This window comes from Melospiza melodia, chromosome 3 (assembly GCF_035770615.1).
Source record: "Melospiza melodia melodia isolate bMelMel2 chromosome 3, bMelMel2.pri, whole genome shotgun sequence".
NCBI lineage: Eukaryota > Metazoa > Chordata > Aves > Passeriformes > Passerellidae > Melospiza > Melospiza melodia.
The window spans coordinates 29,702,561-29,723,072 of record NC_086196.1 but is presented as its reverse complement, the minus strand read 5'-3'; positions in this window follow the sequence as shown (position 1 = coordinate 29,723,072).

Here is a 20,512-nt window from a genome sequence, read left to right as displayed (position 1 = left end):
AGAATTGGTTGTGGGAAACATGCACTTTGACATGAACCAGAGCAGGAAAAGGAGAAAAGAAGAGGAAAGTGTCATAAGGGATAGCAGTAAGGAATTTGATTTTTTTTTTTTCCTGAGAACATGAGGGCATGAAAAGTAAGCAGTGTTGTTCATCAAAAGAACACAACATTGTTCAGGCATGACCCTGCTCCTTCCCAATAAAGACTGTATTGACATCTGATCTGATCTGAGGGAAAATGGCTGATGAGAAAAAGGATTTCAGTGAATAGATTTTCATTTAAACCTACTGACAGAAGCACAATAGGGAGATATAAGCAGTTTCCTTAGACCTAATTCAGTAAAGGTTGAAGGAAATAGGCTCTCAGAAGGCTGATCCAGTCTGGTGGCAGGTCATAGCTGGCCTCCAGCACTTCTGCAGTAGATCTGTTACTACTTAAAAATAGCAGACACTTGTTAAAATGTAGCTATTTCTCATCAGCTTTAGACTGGTACTATTTATTAGTTTAGACGCCACCGATTCCAAAAGGCCAAGGCAGTTCCTACGCAATTACAAGAAAAATATGCTTTTGACTCCCGGGAAAGTTTCCCTCCCGGCTCCCAGTTTCCCGCTCGGGCTCTTTGTGAGGCGAGTGGTGAGCCTGGCTTTGTGAAGGAGAGCCACACATGCAACCCAGACTCTTCGGACAAGGCGCCATCATTCATGCTGCTCCATGCTGACAAACACTTTGGCCGTGTTGCTAAGGCAATGGTGCTGGTGGAGCAAACACATCACTGCTAAACACCCCCCGAGGGCACTGGGGACGGAGGGCAGCAGAACCAGATGGTTCCACTCATTCCCAGCAGTTGGCCACTGCTCTGTGCGGGGCACACTGGGAGCTGCTTTCCAGAAGGACAGCCAGTTCGGAAGGCTTGTGGGCTGCTTTTCTTTAATTACCTCTTTTCGAGAAACATATCAAAGGACGTTTTCTTCTTCTAAGCAACACATTCAGTCACTCGAAACATTTCCAGGCAGCGCAGGCTGCAGCAGCAGTGTGAGGGACCACTGGGCTGTTGAAACACAGATGTGCGAGGGGCAGGAGCAAGAGGCAGACAGTGGCTGAGGCTTGCAGACATAAAGGGTTGCTGCCCTACCCTCCTTGGTGTTTGCCAGTGGCTTTCTATATGGGACACCTTTCCAAGAAACCCTAAGTATTTGGACAGACTCACGTGTCTGTGGTGAGGGCACAGGAGCTGTCACAGGAGTGAGAGGATGCTGATGCCAGAGGAAAAAAAAAAAAAAAAAAAAAAAAAAAAAAAAAAGCAGTTAGATGCTTTCCTTTCTTTTCCTTTTTTTTTTTTTTTTCCACACAAAGGTTAGAAAAAAATAGTGACGTGTACCTGCTTTTATTCCATTCCTTTTATTTTCGTTTCTCATTGCTTGGAGGTAGGAGAGGGAGGTGGAGCACTTTGATTGAGGGGGGTTGCCACAAAACATGAGTTTCTCATCTCGCCTGCGTGCACGGATCCAGTTTCCTGTCCTTGATCCCAGATTATTTTCTCTCGTCAGGAGACAGCCAGTTTGGCAGAGCTGAGCGAGGAGCGGCCTGCCGGCAGGGGTGGCTGCGGGGCAGGGGAGGGCTGCCATGGCCGGGCCGCGGCGCGGGTGAGTGGTGGCCGCGAGAGGTCCTGTGAAAGCCGGCGGGACGGCCTCCCCTGGCCGCCCTCCAACCCACGCTGCTCACAGGCTGTTCTCAGCCTCATCCACAGGATCCAGCCAGGAACAGAACGTGAATCCCTTCTTTATTGGCCTCAAAAGGCGCCTTTGATGGGCAGGCCCACGCCTGCCATCGCTGTTTGATCCCGCGCTGCTGAGCCAACGCTTTGCCAGGAGCAGGTGACATTCCCTCACCCCACAGGCGCCCTGAGGGGGTCTGAGCCCCAGGAAGGGGCACAGCCAGGTCATGGCACCTCCACTGGGACCTGTGCTCAGGGCTGAGCTCTGCCTCCTGCCCAGGAGCAGCTCGTGAGAGCTTGCCTGGTGTTCACAATGTGTTTGCCTGGCGAGTTTTTTGTCTTTCACCCCACAGCTGCTCTAAGAGAGGCTTTTGAGAGTGCCTGCCTCTCCAGAAAGCACAGTAGCTGATTTCCCCAGGCAGTCATGGCCATTTTGGGCCCCTGGAGTGGCCATCAGGGAGGTAGGCATCCTCCCGGTGCCACAGCACAGGCGAGCCAACACAGAAGTGGTGCAAAGAGGCTCTTTGGCATCATGTGGTGTGTGGGTTCCATGGCCGGGCTTTGGAGAACATATATCCCAGATTTTGTGCACCTCAGCAAAGGAGCAGGAATTGACTCAAGGAAAATAAATAAGGACTTTTAAAGACATATTTATTTATGGGCAGGCTTTCATGCATGCATCTTACAGCACTCGGCATAAAATATAATTAAAACAAGCATCACGCTGAATATGATTCAGAAAATAAAAATGGCTTTAAATTCAATTTAGCTGCCAGCAGCCCAACATTCTTCATTCCTCTGGGGAAGGAGTAAGGGAGACATGAAGTTATGTGTCTACAGAAGCCATAAGGCATGGGTATTTATAGAGGAAGTACAACTGGGAGAAGTAACTGACCTGTGACAAGAGTTTAATACAAGAAGCGCTCCCAAAGCCACCCAGCTCTGCAGGGCAGTCAGGCAGCCTTGCTCAGGCCCTTGGGAGAAGGATGGAGAGGGAGGTCAAGACCCACCAGCTCAGCTCCTGCAGCCTGTCTCAGGCACCCCATGGAGGCAGACCCCCACCCAAAACAGACCTTCGAACGCTTCTATTGACAGGCCTGGCTGAAGGCTGGCTAACGTCAGTAAAACAGTGTGAGATGCTGAATGCCTGCCACCGTGGTTCTGAGATTTCTGCCTTTTTTTTTCCTCTGTTCCCATTCAGGTCTTCAGGCAGAGAGGGAAGTAAAGCTGGCCTGGGGGCACCCTGCAATGTCATGCAACCAGAGACATGGGAGTGCTTCCTTGGTTCCACGCTTCCACATCACATCTTCCAGTGCCTGCTGCCAACCCGGGACAGTCGGAGCTTGGTCACAACCCTGAAAAAATGGAGATGCTTTCTGCATTTGTCACCTCTTTTGCCACCAGCATTGAGATGAGCCAGCAAGTTTTCCCACAGTGTCTCTTGAGCAATCAAGGATGAACACATGCAGAAGTTGAAGAAAACTCAACCTGTAGATGGAACTTTTTTCTTTCCTCCTCATGCTCATATTCACCAAGTCAGAAAAGCACTTTTCTGAAAGTAAATACCTGTCATGCTGCAGAGCTGGGAAGTAGGGTATTTATTGGGACTCACCCAATTTTTTTACCTATAGACATTTTACTACTTGTATGACTTTTAAAAGACTTTTGCCACCATTCTTTCCACTAAACATATAAGGACAAGGGTGCTTCTCAAGGGATTCAAAGAGGACTTTATTTGAAATACGTCTGGAAAATAATATGGCAGTCTAAAAGTGTCCTTGATTTTCCCACATTCTTCAAAGCAAAATAGGGAAACTTCAACCATTCTTCCCTGTTAGTTTCATATTTTATGTTTATTATCTGTACATTTTCTAGTGGAAGACCCTCAAATTCATTTTCATAGAAATCTTGGTCTAAACCTGATGCAAGAGTATGCAAATATTGTGAGGCAAGTCGATTCATGAACTAATTAATTAATAATTGTAGACTTAGTTTTTTTCTTTCTTATGTCTTAAAAGTCATCTCAATATAAGAAGCATAATAGGTACCTGTGCCCCTTTTGAATTTCCCCCTTCTGCTTGCAAAAGAAAATGCAATTATGCTACAGTTCTCGCTGCAAATGAGGGCAATGCCAAAAACCCAAAAGAACATGAAAAGAGTGAGAAAGAAACTTGTTTAACTCCAGATTCTATAGGGTAAAATTACACTTAAGAAAATCCAGTTTGAGATTACAGATGAATGAAATCAAAGATTTGAAGTGATAGATTTATGCCTATAAGTAAAAATTCTTGAAAATCAGACATTCCTATTTTTTCCTCAGAAAAACTAGATACTTTACCTGCATAATTGTAATTTTATTGCTGTAGCTCAATGTCTTCTAAAAAAATGAAAAATGCATATAGAAGAACAATGTATGTTCTCACTATTTCATTTTAAATGTGTTTTCCAAGAGGTTAGATTCTACTCTGAGCTGCTTTTTCTTAAATGGAGTGTTGAAATTTATTTCTAAATGCATGTATATGCTGTATGGGTTCTCTACTTTGATGGATATTCTTTCTACTCTGCATGCATGTAATTGGACAAAAAATGATACAGATATCAGAAAATGAAGCCAACTCAAAGGTGTGTATTAGTGTGTTATACAAATAGAGGTGCTTTAAATGCAGTATTTTTAGTCTTGAACTTCATCTTCCCATTGCATTCTGAGAGAATGTAACAGGTAAGGAATTGAAGAGTCAGCCTTGGAGCAAGGATTTCTCTGCTGAATTGACTGGTACTTTGCCCCTGATTTTGCAAGCAACATGTCTGAACCCTCCTACTCCACAGGTTTAGGTCTGGCACATATTCCAAGTTATACACAGTCCAGTGGTTTCCATCATGGGGCAATAGATAGTGCCTAGGCCAATGCATTTGGTGTAAGCAATGCATCTGCTAACCTCAGTTTCCACAAATATACAGACAAATAGATAAACCCCCAGAAGACAAACAGACAAACCCATAAATCTCGTAAACAGACTGTGTGTGGTCATATGTTTAGGTACACAAATGTGTACTAGTAGTCAGAGCACCAGGGCCCTGCCCAGGTGTTGGCCGCTTGGTGTGCATCTCCAGGTTCGGAAGAGGAAAGGAGTCAAACAGTGCAGCAGGATGGGGAATCTGAAAGGTGCTACAGTGATGCAGGAAAGTATTCAGATTATTGTGCATAACAGATCAATCTTTCAACTTGCTACAGTTGAAGAAATTCCCTGATGTTTCTTTTTTTTCCTTTCTGTCCATTTATCTGCAGTTTGGTGGTCTGAACAGAGAAGAGAAGAGAAGAGAAGAGAAGAGAAGAGAAGAGAAGAGAAGAGAAGAGAAGAGAAGAGAAGAGAAGAGAAGAGAAGAGAAGAGAAGAGAAGAGAATAGGAAAAAATGGCACTTGCAAATAAAACTTCAATGTTGAACATCCTTTATGACACTTGCAGGTATAACTTTGTCTCCTTGGAGACCTTAGACTCTGCCACATATTAAGCTTAACTTAATCTACAGAACAGAATCTTATGACTAGTGTAAAACCTACAGGCACAAAAAATCTCAAAGTGCAGTAAATGGGCTCTGATATTATCCAACTGCTTTTTTCAGGTACCTAAATGCAAGTTTGTTAAAATTACATCTTGGCTCTTAAGGTTAAAAAATGTCTTTGGTGTTCCTTACTGATCACCAGGCATCTCAGCTATGTCCAAATGCATGGTTGTGTTTTCCCATGCACCAGGAGGAAATGGAGCGTCTCATTGCCCTACAGCTGTGACTCCACCAGCAGTGAATAGGCGATGACAGATGGGACGTTGGGTTTGGAATTCACATGATTTCTGAAATCCCATGTGCTTGCTGGTGGGCATGGCAGCGTTTCTTCCCATCATTTTACACCCAAAATTCCCCTCTGCTGGTTTATCTTAGAACAGATAAAGACAATTACTATACGTGTATGTATACATTACTATTATTTGTAAAAAACCCTCAGATATTTCCTGCTCTTTTCCCACTCCTGCCTCCCACCATAGAGCAGCCCAGCCCACCCTGGGGAAACACTCTTCATGCTGAGGGCATGCATTGTGTGGGTGCTGGCAAGTGCTCAGGGGTTAGGCCAGGAGGGAGGCAGCAGCTGAGTCAGAAGCGCTGCGGTAGCGCTGGGCTGGGGGCAGTCAGCAAAGAAAGAGCAGAGAGACAATTCTTCTGTTTCTGGCTGCTAATGAGCTTTCGGGTGGCAGTGCTGTTCTCATCAGGACTATTTGTTTTTACAGGCTGCTCTTTGTTGACTTTAGGCTTGTTTTTCTTGCCATGCAATACAAATATTCTCAGGCGTTAAGCTTTCCTTGCCCCCACTGCCTTCTTTTCATGTGGGACCATGTAGGACCTAAATTTAAACTTGATTGATAGCACTTAATCCAAGGAGGGTCAGAGTGCTATTTTCCTGTTAAACATTCTCTGGTTTGCTTCTTCTGTTTACAATCATGTCTTTAAAGTCCTGTAGTCAGTCCCCCTTCCCAATGAAATCTTTTCTGCTTTCCTTGCCGCTGTGGGATAGTTGCTCTTAATTATGTGGAGGCTCATGCCTCTTTGTCTGATCCTAGATGGAAAAGAACAACAGCTATGGGCCTTTAAACCAGATGATGCCATGACTTACACACTCACTCCCACTGTAATAGATTGCAGGCCCTGAATTCCACTGCTGTAAACCACTAAACATGGAAATGCGAAAGCAGTCCTGCTTGTGTTTTCCCTTTCCTGACAGTCTTTGAGAAACATCTTCCCTGAGCAACCACATGCTCAGCATAACCATATGAGTGCATTTTTATAGCACTGAAGACAGCAATCTTAGTGTCTGTGTCAGTACTGGATTTAAGCAAAAATTTTTCTCTCTACCAGATGTCTGTGCAATCTTATTCATGTTATTTGCACATATTTTGAGCATGATAGCTCTTGGTATCATGACAACTGACTGATGTCAACTAACTGCATAGGCTTTTACTGACTCTACCTAGATCCTACTGTCATTGCCTTAGTGGCAAAACTCTGACATTCTTAGTAAGATGGAGGGGTTTAGCACTAGATAAGGAAAGGGAGGGCACCCTCATTTAATGTTCTACACGTTTTCCCTTTTTCCTGGAAAATACATGTTATTTATTGACAACTTGCAGTATTCTGTTTTCAAAAAAAATCCCTCCAGCACTGATGAACTATGCATACGTGCAAGCACACAAGAGCAAAGACAAACACCTGAACCACTATGGGAAGTTGGAATCCTTTTAAATTTTTTTACAAGCCCTTTTTATCTGTTTGCCACTATAGTCATGTCGTATTCCTCATGACCTACCTGCAGGGTTTCCTAAAGTACATTGACAGAACTCTGCCTACACATGTGTACAAAGTCAACTCATTGGTGCTTTTCCATGGTATAGTTCATCAGGGTTAGGAATTACATTTTTGGGCTGTTGACAAATCTAGCCTAAAAAACACATGTCCTGACTGACACCATTTGAGCAGCTGGTATTTTCTGTTCAGATAACCTGTGAAAAAATTTTCTTTAATACACAGTATTAAATTTTGAGTATAAATTATTTTTAAAATATATAATGGCAGAGAGCTATCTCACAGTCTACAACCTTGATATTTTGTACAGATGGTTCTGCATTAACCAGCTGCTACTGCACGAGCAGATGTGTATATTCTCCTGAGGAGCTACACAGCCGTGTGTGCACACACTCAAACCCTCATTCAGAGGAGGAACATATTCAAACAAGTAAGTACACCTCTTGAACTATGCTGTTAGGCTCTTTAGGGCTTAACTGCTGGGAAACTAACAGCACTAGACTGGCTTATGTGTAAAAAAGATACTGGATGAAATATCATTTGTCAATTGGAAGTGGAAAATTTGGAAACAGAAAATTGCTCTCCTGAGAAATCCAAAAACAATGCAGCACACCCACCCCCCACCCCAATCCCTCCAAAAGCCTGACAAGAAAACATGAGGAAAGTACTTAGGAAGAGCCAGGGACCAGTATTTGTCCAAGACCCTGTGACCCCATGAACTGCTTGAAAATAGAAGAAGGGTCAACGCGTTTTTCAAGAAAGAATCACAAGAAAAAAAGCTAAGCTGATCTCTGCATCTAACAAATCCAAGAAGAGATACTTTACCTAGTGTAGTAAAATAAAAATTAAAAAGAAAAATTTCTTTATCTATCTGGAATGCTTTCATCTGACTCTACAAGCATGAGAGGCAGGAGCAGCCACAGGAATGTCTGTACTAGTTGAGAACAAATGTCCCTTTTACCTGGTCTTCCTTCTCCCTAAATGTCCATGTATGGATGATAAAGGGTAAATAAGGACAGGACAAGAATGTATAGTTCTTCCCTCTTTAGGTGCCATGTTCGACTCTTTTTGAGTGAGTAGAACTTTTGGGGATCTGATGCAGTTTGTTTATTCAACAGCCTTCAATGGATCCTTGATCCTACTGTTTGTCCAGTCTGTCTTTGTGCCCAGATGAACTCTTTCCTCAGACATGAAAAGCTGCACATGAAGAAACATCCCCCTATGCTTACTCCAACCCTGGATCTTACATCTCTGTATCATGGTTCCTACTTCATATATGGGAGTAGACAATACAAAGTTAAATCCTTTAGACCACTCATGATTTTGTGGAGATCTATCATATCTTGCTCAAGTTGTCTCTTTTTGAGTCTGAGGGCTACTACTGCTACTTAGTTGTTCATCTTGGAGAAGATGTTTTGTGCCATTCTCATCTTTATTGCACTTTCAGTGTTTTAATGGATCCTTTTCAAAAGAAGAAGACGAGTACATCACACACTGATATGGCATTTAGCTTCTGGGCTGTCCAGACGGCCTTTTACACCTTCCTAATGGGCTAGAATAATTTAGACTTGGTTTTGAGTACTTCAGCATTTGCTTCTTGTTCTTGGCTTACTTAAGTTTTTGTATTCTATCTGCTAGAATGTGTATTACAATGTAAGTTCCTTGCCTGGATACAATTTCATCTTTTCAGAAGAATATGCTGTGTCTATAATAAAGAGCCCAATTTTGATATTTAATCACATAAGCTTCCCCTTAACCTTTTACAAGTCTTACCTAATAGATAACAAATAAGGAACCAACAGCAAGATGTCAGCACTCAATTCTGCACTGTTATCCCTATCACATTCTTAGCAGCATCTTCTAGCTTCTTTTTAACAAGCCTCTTTAAAAAAAAAGCAAACAAACCAGCACCCAAAATCAAAACCAAAGCCACAAAACCAAACAACGAACTGAAAAAACCCCCAAACTTTCTTGGAAAACACAAAAAAGACCCTAGAAGCCCCCTGTCATCCTTTGGAAGCCAAACACAATGTTTTGGACTTGGTGATCTTGGTGTTGTGAAGGTCACCCAGAATAAGCACATCAGAATCATGATACATGGAGAAGATTGGAAGCCCCAAAGGGATTTTATAGAATCATAGAATGTTAATGGATTGGAATGGACCTTAAAGATCATCAAGTCCCAAGCCCCTTGCCATGGGCAGGGGCACTTCCCAGTAGACCAGGTTGTTCAACATGCCTTTGAACACCAGGGTGTTCAAAGGTTGGGGCATCCACAATCTCCCCAGGAAACCTGTTCCAGTGCATCACCACCCTCACAGTAAAAAATTTCTTCCTGATTTCTAACCTAAATTCCCCCTCTTTCAGTTTGTGCCCATTACTCCTTGCCCTATCACTACAGATCCCAATGAAGGGTCCCTCTCTGCTTTCCCTGTAGGCCCCCTGCAGATACTGGAATGTTGCTATGAGTTGCTATGAAAGTACACAACTTTCTCTTCTCCAGGCTGAACAGCCCAACAGAAGGTTGCCAGGTTTGCTCACAGACCGGGCACAGCCAGTCATGAAACCTCACCCTTGATTTATAAACACTAATTATCTTTTAATGTTACCATTGTAATTAATACTCTAGTCCAATTTCTTTGTTTATATCTCTCCCTGGAGGAATAATTTATATTTTCATTGTGTTTCTTCATGGAGAAAAGGCTAAGAACAGCATTTTAAAAATGCATGAAAGCCTAGTAGTCCCTTCATACCCTATTTTAAATCAGTTGGTGTTAATTATCTCTCAATAACATTACCTTAAATCTCAGTAACTGTATTATATCTGTGGCTAACACAGAATTGCCTAAGTCTGAACACCAGTGTTTCCTTTGTGCAAATGTAATGAGTGTGGAAGGAAACCTGAGCATTGCATTGAAACTGAGGTTCACACCTTTGCTATCCCACATGGAAATGTGTATTTCTGATAAAACAGTGATGATGTATGTGTGGGGTTCTAGCAAAAAGCAGCTGAATTTGCTGGGTGTGCTGGCTTCTTTAGGAGAGCATCGGGGGGAAACTTGTCTACTAATAAATAACATTTATGAGAAACATCACGATAACGCATATAAAAGGCTAACATAGAAAAATGTGTGAAACATCTTTTACTTTGAAATGAAGACAGCTCATGACACTGCTTAAGTTTTGCTTTCACAGAGCAACTTATACAGAGGACAAAACTATACAATCTCCTTTGAATGCCTTATCTTTAGTCTCTCAACATTCATGTCTTTTAAATGAAGGCCTTATGTAGTAGGTCACAAATGCCTGAGTTTCCAGGAAGTGCTTCTAGTTAAAGCAATTGTGCAGGATTAGATAGCACTCAATAATTTACAGCTTTCAGATCGTCCTCTTTCCATCCTGTTTAATGTACCTATTACACATAGGCTTTGCCCAAGTTCAGAATTATGGAATAATCATTCTCTCCCTCTCTTATCACTAATGGCAATGACAAAGCTATTACTGGTTTCAGTGTTGTAGAGGAAAAATCAAAATTACTGAAGGTTCTCAAAGCAGCTAATCATGAACAAGATGTAAAACCCCCTCTTCCTCCATCAATGTGTTCCCAGGGTTGGTTAGTTCATGTTGTTTGAAATTTGTAGGTCACACATGAAGTAAAATCTGTGTCTGTGTGCTCAGGACAAGACCCAGTAAGGACTGCAGTAAGTGGGCATCATCCTGTGCATTTTAATTCATTGTTTTGGAAACAGGTTTTCCTGGCATTTCTGGGGTACTTTCCTGCTACTTTAAGATACTTGCTTGGAGTATTTCTCTCCTCTCCCTCCCTTCTTCCTTCCCTCCCTCTTTCTCATATTCATTGAACCAAAATGTCCAAAATTAAAATAACAGCTATGGACACTACACAGATGCCGGGGCAGAATGTCAAACACTTCCTGTTTTTACACCAAGACTTAAAAAGAGTTTCTTCTCTCTTCCTCTGCTTCTCTGTCTTCCAGCTGCTTCAGGGTTGTCATTTTGCTAGACTTCGAGAGCCAGTAACTGAGCAACCAACTTGAATTGTAACAGCATGGCCATAGGTAAGGTAACTTCTGTAATGCTTGCGATGGTCTGAAACAAATTACTTGGCAAAAAAAACCCCCAGCTTTCATTAAATGGGAAGACAAGTTGTTCTTTGAGGTCTCAGAAAGTCCAAAATGTACAACTTTTGTCTTGGATCTCTCAGTTTCATCCTGGATAATAAAGGAACAGAACAGCACAAAAATAACCCACCCAAAACTTCTGAGTTTCTTTCAATCCACAGCACCTGCCTGAGTGGCAGTTTTGTCTATATGCTTTTCTCATAGGCTGTTTCTGGTAAACAGTTTGCCTTAAAAATGTCTGTTGTTACTATCCCTGCACTTACAGGGAATGCTTTTATTCTAAATGCACAAAGTACACTGCTGAGACAGCCATGTAATCGATATAAGACTGCCTGATGATGTTGTGAAAAATATTCCTTGCGGATCCTTCTCTGTAGCTATATCTTGAACTTGCTTCCTGCAGTAGAGTTTGATTGCCTGAATTTTTCCAATAGAGAAAACTTTATTAAAAAAATCGTGTAAAAGTAGCCTGGTGAGCTGCATAAAGACTACAAACTTTGTGTGGAGTTTTCTTTGTGGAAATCCTTTTTCTTTTATTTTATAGTGCTGCTTAGTTACTCTGAAAGATCAGTGGCCATTTTTTACTCTTTGACACATGAGCTTTCTGAAAGCTGAAGTCCACACTGCATGTCATTCTTGTCTTAATTGACAGACAGATTGCATTTTTCTTTGTTAAATTGGAGAGAACAGGAAAAAAAATCAAAATCACTGCAAATCCAGGTTTATGATGGTGGTGCATAGGACAGGATGGTATAATAACAAGCATGGAAACAGGCTTCCCTAGGAAGTGGTGGAGTCAGCCTTTTGGGAAGTGTTAAAATACCAAGCAGAGGTGGTACTGTGTGATATGGTTCAGTGGGCACACTGGTATTTGTTCAAAGATTGGCTCTGATGATTTTGGAGATATCCTTAATGATTCTATGATTCTAAGTACACAAGACTGACTGACTTTGTCAAGTACTACAAGTTTATCTGTTCTTCTACTATCTTGTCCCATCTGGAGGCAAAAATATTTTTACAGTACAGTTCTGTTCATCAACCAAAACTGAAGATCAGTCATAAAAAAATAATTTAACCAATATATATTATACAGTTACATTTCAGTTTGAAGAGAGTAAACCAGGATCCTTACATCCACCAGCAAGGTGAAGGAGGACCTTGGAATTCCCACCTACATTTTAGTTTTAGTTATTGTAGATGAACAGTGTACCAGAAAAGAAGAAAGACTTCTGGAGTGCAGCTTCAGAACTTTAATTTGTAAAATGTAGGAGGTTATTGTCTCCTCTTCCTCTGAAGAAAAGTAGTCCAAGCCTCACCTAGGGAAGTGAAGTGACCTTGGGACCCCAGGACACTACCCCATGTGAAGTATGTACTAAGAAGAATAGAAGGAAGAAGGAGGGCAGGGAAATTTGACCGATGAGAACGGTCATAGGAAGTGAGTTTGTTTAGTCTAGAAGGCTTGAAAATGAGGTAGGACATGGTGGCAGTTTTCTAATATGTAAACAGTTATAAAAAAGATTAATTTGTTGTTCATTATGTTCACTAGTCTTAGGACAAGAAATAATCAGATTAAATAAAGGGCATTTAAGTTATGTATTAGGGAAAATCAATTCTTATTAAAGCATCATTGGAACAGGTGGTACAGGCAGCCTAGGGTGGTGAATAGAAGTCTTCCTTCACTGGAGATTTTTGGAAGAAGTAAGATAATCCTCCCATTCAGATTGTCTTGGCAAATATCCTACCTCTGAGTAAAAAGAGGGCATAGATGATCCCCTGTGGTACTTTGCAGCTTTGTACTTCTGTGATTCTAGGATCCGCTTTTGGAAACATGTAAAGTTTCTAGCAGCAGCCTGCTCTTTCCAAAGCTGCTCAGCAGGCTTCTCACCTCTCTGGAAAATCCATGGCACATTGGTGCTGGATCCAAGACCCTTTTCCATCTTGGCCACTGCCTAGAACCTTGCTAAGCCTACTGGATGCAGGGAGAAAGTGCTAATAGGTAACCTAATACTTCACCCTGGAAGAGCCTGGTATTGTCTTATGTTCAACCACCTACAAAAGGCTAAATACAAAAAATCCACAGACTGTGGGGATAGAAGAGCCAGACAATCATCCAGAACCTTACAGTTTTAATATACGAATGTCATGGCTGGACACAAGGTAAGAACAAAGTTATCTTCCTGTTTTCCATCTTGGAAACCTTAGCAATTACTCTTAAGGCCGTGACCAGATTTGTCCAGAAAGATTTCCCTGCTGTTTTTTCCCAAGCTTCTGCCAAAGCAGAATTTGTAAAATTACAGCTTCTTTTTTTTTTTTCTCTTCTTTTATCAGTCCTTTGTCCTCTTGCCAAAAAATAACAGAAATGCCCTGTAGAAAGGAGGAATCTTATGTATCTTGGCTTACTGCACAGCTAGAAACATCTAAATTGGTAGCCAAGGAAATTATCTAATAAATTTTGAGGGTTGAACACAAAGATGGGTCTTAAAAACTGTGCCTTATCTTGCTAGGAATTCATTGGTTCTATTAGCCTCTCAAATCAGACCTGTTCTGTACTTAGCAAAATCTAAAGCAATTGTAATGCTGCTGAAAAAGAGAAAGGCAAAAGTGGAAAATAAATGGTTTGTTACTAGTGCAGCTCACTTAAAATCCTTCAGCTATCTTCCATGCTTAGAGATCCCTGCTGAGTTCCCTGATCAGAGAAGTTCCTCATATTCCTTGTGAATGTGACTGATTCCAGCTTTCTTATTCAAAATTAAGCCCTTCCTCACCTTTCCATCACCATCTTTGAGAGCCACCACTGATGGGTCTGTGAGGATGCCTCAAAAGTCTCTGCAGTCCCACACTGTAACAGAGCATATATGAATGCCCTGTGTGAAGGAATGCAAGCTTCATCAGTTTTCATCATCCCACTGGGGAGAATAAAACTCCTAATTTTTTTCTTGTTCCATAGAGTTGTCTTTACTCTTCTAATTACAGCTGCATTGTTGAGCAATCAAGTACGTGATTTCTAACAACCCCAGACAAGAGCCATTGCCCCAGCCTCTTAAATCTGGCTTGGAGCAAGCTCTTTATGTTGCTCAACTCCTCATCTGATTATGATATGCACAGGCAGTTCCATGAAATACCTGCTTCTCTCAAATGCAAAATTCATTGCTTTTCTTCAAAGGTGGCATCCCAGTGCATTTTGTTGCTCTTTCTCATGGCATGCTACATTTAAGACATTTCATTTTTCAAAATTCTTATTGTGTTGCTGTTTTACCGCCATCTCACTGTAGCTAAAAAATTATTCCCAGTAACTGCAAGTCATGTTCTCCTTGATTTTCTTTCTTTGTTTTTTTCCTTGGGGTGTGTTGTCATATATGAAAATGGGCATGTCAAGCTGAAAAATTGCCTGTAATCCACCCATTCATCTTCAGTGCTTCAGATTTCTGCACACTTTCCCTGTGGAAGTTTCTTCCCATATTACTCTTTGTTTTCTTGATCAACAACTTGTAAATCTTCTCCACTTTAGCACTGTTCAGGGCTCTTCATTGCCTCCTTGCTCTCTGTCCCCTACTCTCCCTTCAGCAGCATTCACAGTTTATTGTATCTGCAAAAGTCCTCTCCTCCAAGGTTGACACATCTCATTCAAAATGACTGTGATCAAGAGTTGCAGTTTGCTCATTAATTGGTCACCTGGAACTATGGCAGTGATCCTTATGCAGTCAACGATGAAAATTATAATCTGTTTCTGTTTGCATGTATTCCACTCATTTCCATTTCAATATTTATTATCAAAGGCATTAGGTACATTTGCTTATTCCAGAAACAAGAAATCCAACTCATATTCTGAAAAGCACCTGCTCCAGAGCACTGCTGGCTCTTGTAACCTCTTGAAAGCAGCACCCAAACTGTAGTGAGATCCCCCATTGTGCTGATGGCCCCCCTTACAGCGGAAGAAAGCCACAAAGAGAGAAGGAAGCCACAAAGGTAGCTATTATGCCATAAGTTTTGGGCATGTAATAATGCTGGTGGAGATCACAGCTTCATTTCTGAAGAGAGAAATTGAGTTTTCCAGGAAGACCAGATCATCCAAATCACTTCCCATTTACCAGATACTCTCCCTCCTCTCCACTGGCTGGCAACAAAACAAGTACCCTCTGCTCTAGCTCATCTTTCCCTTCTCCTCAGTCCTCCTGGTTCCCATGCTCCTTGGTCCCTCTGAGTTCCTACTCCTCACCATAGGGTACAAACCCCTGCCTGTTGCAGCAACAGTGCTCTTAACTTTGGTTGGTAAGTCTTTGAGTTTGGCTGTCTTTGTGTAGCAATTTTAGACTCCAGCTGCAAGGAAGGAGCACCAGGTTACCAAGATGCTTAGAACAGAACCTCTCTGCTCTTCCCCATGGGAGGCTGCACCCATCTCAACAGGAATGTGAGGGAAAAGTGAGATCTTTCCTCTCCCTCTAGTTTAAATATTCTCAAAATCAGACACTGCCTTCCTCAGAGAATAGGGGTATGCAGCCCACTCTGGTGGTTGTTAGCAATGAAAGTCAAATAAATTTTTTGGATTTACAGGTGTCAGCCAAGCCCAAATCCGCTAAGTGCGGAGCTGGCACGTACATGAGTGGCTGATGAGCTGCATCAGCCCAGAGAAGCTTGACCAGGACACAGAGATGTGGCTGTGGGTAGGTCTGATGCAGTGATATGATGAGACCAGACCACAGTTCCTGAACTGGCAAAGGAAATGCAGTGGGAGTGAAAATTTGTAATGTCAGGGGAAGTGTCTTATCCCTTCCACCAAGGGATGAGCTCACATGGAAGGAGGAGCATTGCTGCTGCCCTCAGCATAGACATGCTGAGATACAATGATTTAGACGTCTGTGGAACAGAAGATTCAAGAGAAAAAGCTGTGAGTGGATCACTCATGTAAAATGAATTTTTTACAGAATACAGACTTGTATTGTAGCTGAAATTCAAAACTCAAGGTGTCTGAGTCTGCATCCCAGTCAAGTATATCATCCATGCCTTTAAAAGATGCAAACTAGTGAAAATCTGAAGGCAAAGTGACAGAATTCACTCTGCACATATGGAAATTTAAAGAAAGAAACTATCCATTTTGAATATTACAATACAGCATTTACTAACATGGTAGGCATATCCTTTTAGGACTTAGAGTAACAAAAAATATGAAAAAAACCCTACACTTAACTTCCATTCTGAGTGTTTAATTATATTAAATTTGAATTTATTTTGTCCTGCTTTGAATTCCTTGACCCAGATAAAAATTCCAGTAACTGGTTTCACAAAGGCCTGAGTAAGGCATGAAGAATGGGAACCATTGTTTTTATACGATATTTTCATGAACAGATGGGCATGCCTTTGTATGGGAAACTAATGGGAATAATAAGCATTGCCTTCTGGGGATATTTAACATGAAGATTTTAAGCTGATCTCCAGGAACACAGCTATGTGTCAGGTACTATTTTCTCTGTTTCTACACATAATTCTGCATAGGTGTGCTGGGCTACAGTGGAGTAATTTACTCTCATACTCCCTTATCTGAAATGGTACTTAGTAGTTTAGATCAGGACCAGTTCTGTAATGTCATCATTCTTTTTCATTTTTGGATTCAGTTTTAATAAGGGGCTTGCAGAGGTGGGGGTACCTAGGGTGTGTAAGGCAATGTGGGAGGGGAAGCTGGAAGGGAGCATTTTTGGTTCCTTCCAGGAGCAGAGATGACAGCTGCATCAGAATATAGATGAATAGAATAGAATAGAATATAGATGCTGCATAAGCAGCATCCAATGTGGGATTGCTCGCCAGCAAAGTGCCATGCCACAGGCTACAGCATAAGACATTGAGAAATGAAAGGAGCAAAGCCATGTAAAATCTGCAAGTTACTTAAAATTTATGGAAAGAAAACTTTGCCTGTCTTACACAAAATACTTACAAAAACAAGCCTTAAACAAAAGGATTTTTGGAAGTATTCTCAATAGATTCGACTGGCATGTTTCCAAAGTGTCTTTTGAAAATAAGGAAGGGCAGATTTATTGAAAGGTGCCTGTAGGGGGGGATGGTTGCCCAGGAGATTGGCAGTAAACATTTCATCTCCAGGTCACCAGCTCAAGCCAGCTCGGCTCACTGGTGGTTAAAAGCCTACTGTATTATTGTCATTAGGAAAGGACATGAATCATGCCCGAGTCTGTGGAGACATGAAAATGTCTGGTTCAATAACACATATAAATTATTTTCTTAGAATGCTTCGGGGGATGAACAAACAGGGCCAGGACTTGGACTTGATGATCCTTGTGGGTTCCTTTCCACAGGATCCAGTGTATGCAGTGGTTTTGTGACTTTCTGAATGTTTTTAAAAATACTAATCTAGAAAATATTATTATTTTTTATTTACAAAATAAATTAACTACAAAAAATATACATAAGTTTTCCCTTCCCTTCCCTTCCCTTCCCTTCCCTTCCCTTCCCTTCCCTTCCCTTCCCTTCCCTTCCCTTCCCTTCCCTTCCCTTCCCTTCCCTTCCCTTCCCTTCCCTTCCCTTCCCTTCCCTTCCCTTCCCTTCCCTTCCCTTCCCTCATTATTTCATTTGCTCATTCTTTCTCTTATTCTCTTTCTCCTCTCTTTGCTCTTTCTTTCCTTTTAAAGAATAATTTCAATTTACTTGTAAAGTCACTAAAAGAAGAAATAAAATTTTAGAGTAAGCTTTTATCATCTGTTTTCTTTCAAAGTATAGTGGACCATTGGAATTTTAGGAAAAAAATTACATTTGGGACTATTTGTCGACTAGAAAAACAATAATAAACAAGGCACTAAACAAAATGCTTTGCAGCAGCCACTGTCTGAAGTGTATTGCAGCAAGGCATGATATGCTAAAAGGAAACTTGATCACATTTGATTCAGGGTGATGTCTTTCATTAATCCACTGGAGAAGAGAACAAAGCTTGAATGATTTTTATTTAATAACAAACAGACAATAATATCAACAGTGCTTCCCATTTAACTTTTGGCAACCATTAATATGTACTGCACACATACCCGAGAAAAAGAGACATTTTCCCCCTTTGGTTGGTTTCATCTTTTGAAGCATGTCTCCACCAAAAAGCAGATTTCAATTTCCTTTGGGGACCACAAAATACCCGGCTCTTTTCCTCTCCCTCACTGTGGTTAGAAGTTTATTTTTCAGTTGTGGTAAGTGCTTTGCACCATATTTATCTGCATGTTGTTTGTTTTAGGAATGGAGCACAGAACATACAGACTTTTACCAGGGGAAAGACTAACAAGCAAAAGACTGTACAGAAATAGTTTAATGAAATAGTTATGGGTAACCATACTGGTTGAATCAGAAAGTCTGCAAGAGTCTCTAGACCATGGCTGAGGAGCTGCTTCAGCAAGAAATATGGACCTGAGGCTTGCACACAGGCCCAACCAGCAGTGAAGCTGGGCTGCCCTTGTTTTTTTTTACCTAACCCCAGGCAAGTCACTTCCCTTTACAGAAGCTTTGTCCTCATAAGGAACATTTGCTGTATAATTTCTGACCTTACTTCTCCCGGTGGCCTTACACATACACACTGTTCTTGCAGTTTTATACTGCTGCAATGGCAAATAATTGACATTGACAGTTGGTTAAAGTGTTAAATCTCATGGAAAGGAGGCAAGCTGTTCTAGGAGAACTCTCAGCTTCTGTAATTTGTGAGGTGAGTCTACCAGCAATTCCAATAATTCAAATACATTTCTAATTGATTAGCCATTATGTAAGCCTTAATAGGATTTGGCCTTCTTTTGGAGGACATCAGAGAGATAGTTGTGGAAGTGATCACTGTGTAGTGAGATGAAGAGGTTTGTCATCTTCTTTTACTCTATATAGTCTGAGGAAAAGAGAGAAAATAATAGTTAAATCAACATTAAAATATTTTTAAGTATGTTTGCTTGCATACGCCCATTTTTCACATTACTATATTTTTCTTCCTGAAGATTTATCTGCATGAATGGAGAATAAATATTGTTAAGGTTTCTCTAAGTAAAGGCTCAGCAGTCTGAGAAAGAGGATTTTAATCAAATGTGTATATTTATTTATTATGAACATCTCTTCCGTGCAAACACTCCATAAAGAGGTGAATGGGATGACCCAGAAGATGTTTTCATATGAAAGCAGGAAAGAAGCAGAAAAAAATTGATACATCCATGTAAAACTCACAAGGAAAGATGTGCATGTTTCTTGCTTGCATATAGCAAATATATTTTTCTTATTTTTTGATTTGTCAAGTTTACTTTATACATTTTTGCCTTGAATTTGCTCCCTCTGTTGCTGGCCTTTATTTTCCACATAAACACTGGCAAATTTTGCAGCTGTAGTAATTGTCATCCCAGTTTCCTTAGAGTAACACTCTCCCATCTCCTGTAATACCATGCTAAATCAGAATAAAATCAGTGTCTCAGTCAGTCTTGTCACAGCATCCCTCTTATATATCACTATTCTTTGTCTGAAGTGCTGTATTCCAAATGCATTTTTTATGAAAATGCATTTTTGCATCTTTTTCCAGAAATCCTGCCCTGTCTTGTTGTTAAAGTTACTTTTCATCCTTTCATCTTTACCTTTTCTGCCCCTCCTGAGTTATTTCACCCGTGCTGCAAACAGTACAAAAGATTCTTTGCCTTCTATAGCTGCCCATAAAGGCAATGTCCTCAAGCAGACCTGCTTTAGGCAGCACCACCAGCAGGTCAAGGGAGGTGATCCTTCACCTCTGCTCAGCACTGATGAGTGCTGGCTCCAGTTCCAACTCCCCTCTACATGGGAGACAGGAGCATCCTGCAGCCAGCCCAGCAATGGGCACCAAACTGGCTGTGGGCTGCAGCACAGGACCTTGGAGGAGAGGCTGAGGGAGGTTGGACAGCCCAATGCTCCACCACCCTCACAGGAAGGACTTTCTTCCTAATATCTAATTGAATTCTATCCTCTTTCAGCTTAAAGACATTGCCCTTCATCTTACCTCTACACTCCCTGACACAGTCTCTTCCCATCTTTCCTGCAGCTCCCCTTTAAGTACTGGAAGGCTGCTGCTGTAATGCTTTTCCAACAAAAGGTGAATTTGTTCCATTGAAAATGGGGTCATTTTGTCCATAGCTGAGAAATCTTTGGCTTTCATTAGTTTTTGGCACACTGAACATTTTGGAAGAAAATATTCTATTTAATTAAATAGAATAAGTGGATAGAGTGCCTGAACAACAAATAAAATACATGAATGAAAATGGATAGGAAAATAAATGGATATTAACTGACAGGGGTACTCTGTGGCATTTTTCAAATCTCCAATCCAGTTCATT